The sequence below is a fragment of the Orycteropus afer genome, unplaced genomic scaffold (assembly GCF_000298275.1).
Source record: "Orycteropus afer afer isolate SDZICR_OR568_19922 unplaced genomic scaffold, OryAfe1.0 scaffold00062, whole genome shotgun sequence".
Lineage (NCBI taxonomy): Eukaryota > Metazoa > Chordata > Mammalia > Tubulidentata > Orycteropodidae > Orycteropus > Orycteropus afer.
Window position 1 is genome coordinate 2,734,474 of NW_006921649.1, and position 9,161 is coordinate 2,743,634.

Genomic DNA, 9,161 nt, shown 5'->3' on the forward strand with positions numbered 1-9,161 from the left:
ATATAATTCAAAGGCTTGGGAAATCACCATTTATTATTTCTTATTGTTCTGGGTTTCCTGGCATCAGGTAGGCAGTTCTGCTGATTTGGCTTTGGGTTTCTCATGCTGTTGCAGTCAGATTGTGGATGGTGTCCAAGTCATCTGGAGGGTTGCCTGGGATTCTGGGAAGGCTGGTCTCTCTCTCTCTCCATGTAGTATCAGAACTTCTCTTTCCCATATGGCCTTTATCTGTAGTTTCCCCATGTGGTCTCTCCATATGAAATCTCTAGCCATTTAGCTAGACTCCCTACATGGCACTGCAAGTTTCCCAAAAGTAAGCTTTCCCAGAAGGATGAAATAGAAGCTTTAAGTCTTCTGAACGGCTAGACAGGGACATCTTTAATCTGCCACATTCTCCCTAATCCCAGACCATTCCAGATTCAATGTGGAAGAGAACTATGCAAAATCACAAGTCCTGAGCCATGTATTTCATTATGGGCCATCTTTGATGACCAGTTACTACAATTCCCTTTTATGGAAGGGGCACAGTAATGGTGCGGTTGTGGTCTGACCAGTGTTTCCATTGAACATTGGCTCAAACTTCAATTGCTACTGGATTCTACTTTTCAATCACAGTGTTTGATGCTTAATAGTAGCTCAGTAAAGTTTGAGTTTATGAAAAGTTCATTACTTCTTTTTCTCTCCCATGTGTCTGCTACTTTATGACTAATAACTAAGTTCATATTATATTGTATGATATTATATGGTAGTTATATAGTAGTTATTGGTATTGATTTTGAAAAAAAATCAATATAGGTTCAAACTGCAGCTCTACCATTCATTAATTGTGGAATTAATGTTAATTAGCATTTTAAAGTTTTATTGTCTGTAAAATAGATATATTAATACAGTAAAACCTGTGAGAACTAATATTTGCATAAGGCAGAAAGAAATATCAGAAAAGGAAAACACAAATATTTTCCACTAATGAGACTGATAGAAAAGTGGTAAGATTAAACCTTGTCAAAGGCAGAAAACTTGTGAGACCTGGGAAAGCAAGGCAGTCCCACCAAGTTTCAACTCTCACAGGTTTTACTGTATTACTTTCATTACATAAGATAATATAGAAAAGGTGGTATGTCTGGGGACTTATCAACTTGCCCCTGAGTAAGTGGTAGCTCTTATTTCCTCTCTATTGTTTATATTTAATAGCCTCTATCTGTCCTACTTTTCCAAACTCACCTACTTATAGTCCACATTGATATCAAGTGGTTGTTGTCGTTAGGTGTTGTCACATCAATTCCAACACACAGCGACCCCTATATACAAAACAACAAAACACTGCCCAGTCCTGTGCCATCCTCACAATCTTTGCTGTGCTTGAGCCCATCATTGCAGCCACTAGGTCAATCTATCTTTTGAGAGTCTTGCCCTTTTTTATTGGCCCTCCACTTTACCAAGTGTGATATTCTTTTCCAGGAACTGGTCCCTTCTGATGACAAATTAGTGACTTTGAAACATTTAAAAAATATTATTAAGATTCCTATTCCCCCAATATTTAAGGATGCATTCCTTACATACTAGTCCAAATTCTCTGAATCTGATATTCAAAACCAAAACCAAAAACCAATTACAGCCATTGAGTCAATTCCAAATCTTTGCAACCCCCATTGTGTTTGTGAGGCAGTAAATCTTTATGGAAGTAGAATGTGCCATCTTCCTTCTACAGAGAGGCTAAAGAGTTTGAACCACCAGCTTTCTGGTTAGCAGTCAAATGCCTTAGGCACTGAGCTGCCAGATCTCCTTAGTGTGATATTCATGTCCCTCTAAGTCCCTATAAAATTGTGCCCTATTTACTATTTCTCTTTCGAAATAAAGTTATACTGATTCAAATAGTGTTTCTGAAACCATCCAGATGTGTATCCTTCTTTCTTTTTCTGATAATATTACTCTTCTCTCTGCCTGGGAATTTGCACTTCTTCCCCTCTGCCATAGCTAAAAGAAACTGTAATGATTTGGTCTCTTAAATTTATATATGCATACATATGATTTATTGCAGGCACAAATTCTTATTGTTTAAATGGTTTATTATGGGCATAATCTCAAATGGCTGCATGATTTATACATTAGTTTCACTAGGCAAACTAACTTGCTATAACAAATAGATCTCAGCATTTCAGGGGCTTAACATAAAGTTTATTTTTGGCCCATATGACAGTCCAGAGTAAGTGTTCAGCAACATTCCAGGCATGAAGGAATCTGCAGGTGTGTTTGGACTGGGTCTGGCAGAGGCACGTATCACTTCCACTCATACTCCTTTGGAGAGGATTGAGATACATAGCATAATTGCAAAGAAAATTAGGCCCTATAAGCTAGCTTTGAGCCCAAAGGAGACAGTATATTTTAATGTACGGTTAGGAGTTTCTGACAGGTCCCTTACATAAAATAAGTGATGCAATCCAGATGCAAGAAAGGAAGCAGTAATAAGGATAGTGACAAATAAAAAAAGATCTTGATCCAACTAAACAGGGTAAGGTAAATTAGTCTAGCCAACTTCTGCCAGGGGGGAATGATGGTCACCCTTCACCAGATCTTTTGAGTTTCAAGAGAAGCCCGAAACCAATTTTTTTTCCCCTATGAAATCTCTATTAGAAACTTTGTATATACAAATGTTATTATTTTCTGTAAAAACTATTTAAGTTAAATGACCCATCCATTTATTGACTGAATCTGCTCCTCTGGCCCCTGGTAAATAACATGTGCTTTTGACATTGCTTCAGCTGAGTTTGGGAAATGAACACTTTATTATCCCCGAAGGTTTTTTGCATGTCAGAAATTCTGGGATTAAATTTTAAGGGTATTGAACATTATAAATCTGACTAAAGAAAATTCCCTAAATTGAGGAAACAAACTTATATTTTCCATAATCTTCACTTGTTAAACATGCTTCATCATTCACTATTTATTTTCATTTGAATATATCCAATTCTCTGGCTTCTGTCTATGAGGTAGGATTTAAATTTTTCCTCTACTTCAGAGTTAGATATGTTCATGTGACTTGTTTTGGCTAATGAGATGTGACAAAAGTGACTTGTCACATGGCAGGAGGAAATTTAAGATCCAAACTATATTTTGTTCCTCTCCCATTCTTCCTTAAAGTAACAGGCAGAGTCATGGCTGTTTTGTCAGCCTTGGGACTACAGTGACAACAACACAGAGCAGAACTCCCAGCAACAAATGAAGGGTACTAAAAACAAAAACAAAAAACATTGTTTTAAACCATCAAGATTTGGGAGTTTGTGGGGGTATTTTTGTCCAGTATAATCTGACGTCTACTAATTGATCTCCTTGGTAATGAGTGTGTTCCAACAACTGCTAATTTACAGGGTAAGGGTTCATATTAGGAAATACAATAAACTGTGTGAACACTGACCACTTAATCTGGCTGACCTTTAATCTCTCTGATCTTCCATTTTGAAGTAAGGAGTTAGGTACTGGACAGCATAAGAATGTTTTTCATTTGTACATTTCTTCCAAAATACCATTTTAGAGTTCACCTGACCTGAACTCACCACCCTGTTTATATAGTGAATAAGTACTTACAGATACACTAACTAACATTGAATACAACACTAAGTTGTAGTAACAACTTTCCTGTTATATTTGCTATTTTCTCTTTCTCCAGAGATGATTAAAATGATGAGTTATAGAATCTGTGTGTGTGTACAAAACCTAAATAACCAAACTCACTGCTGTCGAGTCATACCTGACTCATAGTGACCCTTGCTTGGGTTCCCGAGGTAGTATCACTACCTAAGTAGATCGCCCCATCTTCCTTCCAAGGAATGGCTGGTGGGTTTGAACTGCCAGCCTTCTGGTTAGCAGTCAGATGCCTTAGGCACTGTGCCACCAGAGCTTCTGTGAGTGCACAGGATGGGTACAATTAGATTTAGTTTATAAGCAAAGACACCAATGCTCAAAAAGAGATTGAATAGCTTGTTTTGAGTTACACACATTTAGTGGAAAAGTCTAGAACCTAAAGTCCATGATTTCTGACCATATGTTCTGTCTTTATTACCAAATTTGAAATCTAAATTAGATTTCTTGTGGAATGCTTTATTCATTTTATTTATGTTTCATTTTTGCCCTGCCAACATATATAGTGCAATTAGGATTATTCTCAAGGGCTGCAGGTCACACTCTCTATACCACCCACAGAAAGAAATATGAAAGAACATTTGGAAAATTTGCTTTGCTTTGAAAAAAACAGAGCATTTCAATATGTCTTTTAGTGGAGGAAAAAAATGAGAGAAGCAAGTTCAAGATGAGAAATTACTAGCCAGCCAGCATATTGTGATAAATCAGCCATAACATGATTATAGCAACTTCCTTGGGAAAGAAATCAATGCTGAATAAGACTTAGATAGACCACGGTGATCAAATAGAGGTCAGAGGTACTTCTCCAGCTTGAAATTGGATAATTATTACTGTTATTATTGTCAGTTGTTATAATATAATACTGGAAGAAATACCAGAGTCCCAATGCTGATTTTATTGGCTGGCTAGACAAGTCAATCCATTACAAGGAAATAAATTCAGGTATATTAATCCATTCAAATATCAAGTGAATTAGAATAATTAGAAGAAGCCTACCTGTGAGTCTCCTTGAAATTTCTTTTGAAAAATAAGCAGAAATCAAAAATCAAAAAAGTAATTTTGAAAAAATAAAGTGCATGAATTACTTTTGTTTTGAGAATTGGGCAATAAGGCTTGTGTGGTATAGTAAATTACTTTGTGTGGCTTTTCTACCCATAAGTCTTTGTAAAATCCAAGGTGGAATTTGCTATGAGCAACTGAGGAGCTCCTGATTGCTGAAGGTGTCCACCTGGAGTATTTCTGTTGGAAGTGGCACAAACAATGTTCTGGGAGGTGCCCACTCTCTCTCAGGTGCTTAGAGTTCTGATGCCATAATTGGCTAGTTTGACCACCCTGCGGGCTCTAAAGGAGACATCCTGGAGGCGGAACTCTCTCGGACTGCTGGTCGAGGAAGACTTGCTGCTGAAAGAGACACGGGCTCCTGAGACACACATTGCTGGGAAAGAGACGCAAGAGACACGCACCCCGGAAAGAGACTGTGAGAGACTCTTGGCTGAGGGACGGTGGGCTGGGAGAGAGACTGAGCGTTCTTCCTGAATTTGAGTTGTAGACTGGTGCTTCCCTAATAAACCCTGTAATCTGTGAGTTCTGTGTGGCCACTGCAGTGAATTATCGAACCCAGGAGAGAGGTGGTGGGTGCTTTGGGAGGAATGGTTGGTGAAAGGGCTGGAGGGAGGCAGCATGTTTGGCCTTGCAATAATAGGCCTTGGGTTACTGCTGTCTTCCTCTTGTGAGATTAGAGGAGGTCAGAACATGTGGCCTCCTTGCCGTTTTTGCAGCTTGTTTTAGTAGAACATTGTACTACTTTACTAAGTGTAAAGGGTTGGAAATCTGAAGAGATGGATTTGAATGCTTGCTTTTCCACTTTACTGTGCACCTTGCCATCCAAAAAGAAACCAGGAAGCATCTGAAAGGCCTTCTTTGTCTCTTACAACATCCAGTGAGTTAACATGTTTTCCGATTATGCTCCTTTCATAGCCCTGAAATATTTCCAATCCTCTCCATTCTAACACCACGGCCTGGTCTGGACTTCTCCCTTCCTGCAGGTATTTCTGTACTACCCTTTCTCTCATTGCCTGGCCTCTGCCTCACATATACTAATGCAAGCTTAGGAGCTCTGGTAGCATAGTGGCTAAGGCACTTGACTGCTAACCAGAAGGCTGGTGGTACAAACCCACCAGCCACTCCTCAGAAGGAAGATGGGGCAATCCACTTCTGTAATGATACTGCCTCAGAAACCCAAGGAGGGGTCTCTATGAGTTGGGTCTGACTTGATGTCACATAACAACAACAACAACAACAAGGCCATCCAGCATATGACAGCTGAGCAATAATAATAATAATAATAAAGACAGAAAGAGAACTTATGCATTTGAATTGTATTGGTGAAGAATATTGGATATACCCATGGACTGTCACAAGAACAAACAAATGTCTTAGAAGAAATACTACCAGATTACTCTTTAGAAGTCAGGATGGTGAGGCTTTGTCTTGTTTACTTTGTAGGCACAATCTGAAAAGACCAATTGCTAGAAGAGGACATCACGTTTGATAAAGTAGAGAAAGGGTCAGGGAAAACCCTCAGTGAGGTGAGTTGTCACAATAGCTTCAACAATGGACTAAAAAATATCAAATATCATAGATATGTTGCAGGATCAGGCAATGTTTAGTTCTGTTATATATAAGGTCATCATGAGTTGGAGCCAACTTGAAGACAAGTAAGTAACAGCAATAATAAGCTCATGCAATCCAACTTTTGAAAAAGTTGATCGGATCATGACACACATGTCCTTTCAATCATTCAGTGATTCCCTCTCTAAGTAATCTTGTTCAAAGATTAGGCCCATCTCTCTTCTCCTTGCCAGATATCAGTTAATCCTTTGTTTACTTTTCTACTTAATATTATGTAATAATCTTTTATTCTTCTTATTGGTCTCATAGCTCTTTACTGGTGAGGAATTTTTTGTTTGTTTGAATTTGGAGGTCAGGGGCAACAGGTTCCCTGGAGGTCAGGCTTTGTGAACACAATCTGACCATTGCTGCCATGGTGAGGTGCATATGACCTCTTTTGTAGCATCAACTATAGCTTTTCTGTTTTCATTTGAGGCATTGAGAGAGGAGTTTCCTTGGTGTCACAATGGAAATAGCGAAAAGGATGTATGTTTATTGTTTCTAGGGGATGGATCATTCCATTCCCTACATGATTCCATAGAGGATCATTCCCTGGAGAAGGATATCATGCTGGGTAAGGTGGAGGGTCAATGAAAAAGGGAAAAACCCTCAATGAGATGGATTGACACAGTGGCTGCAATGATGAGCTCAGGTATAGCAAGGATTGTGAGGCTGGCAAGGACCAGGCAGTGTTTTGTTCTGTTGTACATGGGGTCGCTAAGAGTAGGACGTGACTCAGTGCCACCTAACAACAATAGAGGATGGTACCACGTGTTGGGGCCATTTAATTTTTTATACACACACACACACATATATATATATGCATATGTATATATATATATACAGGAGCTCTGGTAGCATAGTGACTAAGACACTTGCCTGCTAACCAGACGGCTGGTGGTTCAAACCCACCAGCCATTCCTCGGAAGGAAGGTTGGGCAATCCTACTTCCGTAGTGATACTGCCTTGGAAACCCAAGGAGGAGTAGCTATGAGTTGGGTTTGACTCGACGGCACATAACAGCAACAACAACATATATATATATATACATACACACATATTTTTTATGAGTTACAGCAATAGAAGGAAATAAACCATATATATGAAGGTAGGATTACCCAGACCTATAATTACATGAACCAGGAAAAAATATTATCCAATTATCAAGACCATCCTAATATCCATGAGTCTTAAGTTACATGGCAGGAATCTTTTTCTGTCTCTTGATCAACCAGAGTGGTGCAGATATAGAACAGACACAAGAGTTAATGCCCTAGAGGCAGCCTTCAAATAATGGAATAAAAAAGTCTTAAAACATGTCCTAGCCTCCATCTGTTGTATAGTAATAATCCACACAATCCACTTGGTAACTCAGAGTTTCCAGTGAGGCTTAGTGGCATTTGTTCACAGTGGCTCCTAGCACAGTAATATAGGCTTGTGTCACCTAGCTCAATATTTACACTTTAGTGGCTTTCTCTCTGTCCCTCCCCCACTCTGACTGACTGTGACCACTTCTCAGATAAGGTAGAAGAACCTTATCTCAGACTCTTTATCTCAGTCTCTACAGTTAGTTGGATTCAGATTAAGTCAAATATATCAATGATCATTTCTATTCCAGAATTCATTATTGAATCTAAAAATCAGTTTTCATTGAGATGATTCTGATTCATGGAGACACCATGTGTGTCAGAGTAGAACTGTGTTCCACAAGGTTTTCAATGGCTAATTTTTCAAATGTAGACCATCAAGACTTTCTTTTTTTATTGTGATGTGGGTGAAAGTTTACAGAGCAAATTTACTTTCCATACAGCAGCTCACATACACTTTGTCTCAAGACATTGACTACAATTTACCACAATAAAACAGCTCCCCTCCTACATCTTCCCCATAGTTTCTTCTTCCCTCCATGCACTCCTACCCCCTGAGCTATGTCCCTGTGCATGCCTTTCTATTTTCCAATGATTGTTCTCTTCAAGGATTGTATCTACCTAGTGTAAATGTTCACCTCATATGCCTGTCTTTTGTTTGACTAGAAGCCACAGGTGTGGGTTCAATTCCAGACCTGACGGGTAGCTAGGGGCCATAGTCTCAGTGGTTCCACCAACCTCTATCAGACCATCAAATCTGGTCCCCCCCCCCTTTTTTTTTTTCCAAAATGATTTTGAGTTTTGTTCCACATTGTTCTCCCACTCTACCCAGGATCTCCTACATAAATCACCATCTGAGTGGTTAGCAGTGGTAGCTGGGCACCATTTAGTTCTTCTGGTCTCATGGTCATATAGGTTGAGGATCGTATGGTGTACCAGTCACTTGCATTAATTGTTTCCATGAATCTTTGGTTTTCTTCATTCTTCCTTGCTCTGGATGAGGAGAGATCCACAGTTGCTATCTAGATGGCTGTGTGCAAGCTTTTAAGATTCCAGTCGCTAGTCGTCAAAGTAGGAAGTGGAACAATGTTTTGTGTAGTGTGTTATGCCAATTGAACTTGATGTCTCCTGCAACTATGTCTCTGAGCCCACAGGTCCAATTGCACACTCCCTCTGGATAGCTGGCTGTGCCCAAGAAGTGACTACAACTTTGTCCCTTGTCAAGTCTACTATATACCTGGGAATTCTTACAGAACATACAAATACACTTGTAGAAATATTGTCTCCCAACCCTATACATGGTCTTGGGTACACTTCCTGCTGCATAGACCTACCTAATAGTTCAGCCTGTTCACCCATCTATCTACCCGTATAGCCACTTTTCCCTTCACTGACAGTGCAGTACTGTTACATGCAAAAGGGTTTGTCTTTGTAGTCTGTACCTCTGTGTTTGGGTTCTCTAGAGAAACACAAAAACAAGCAAAGCGT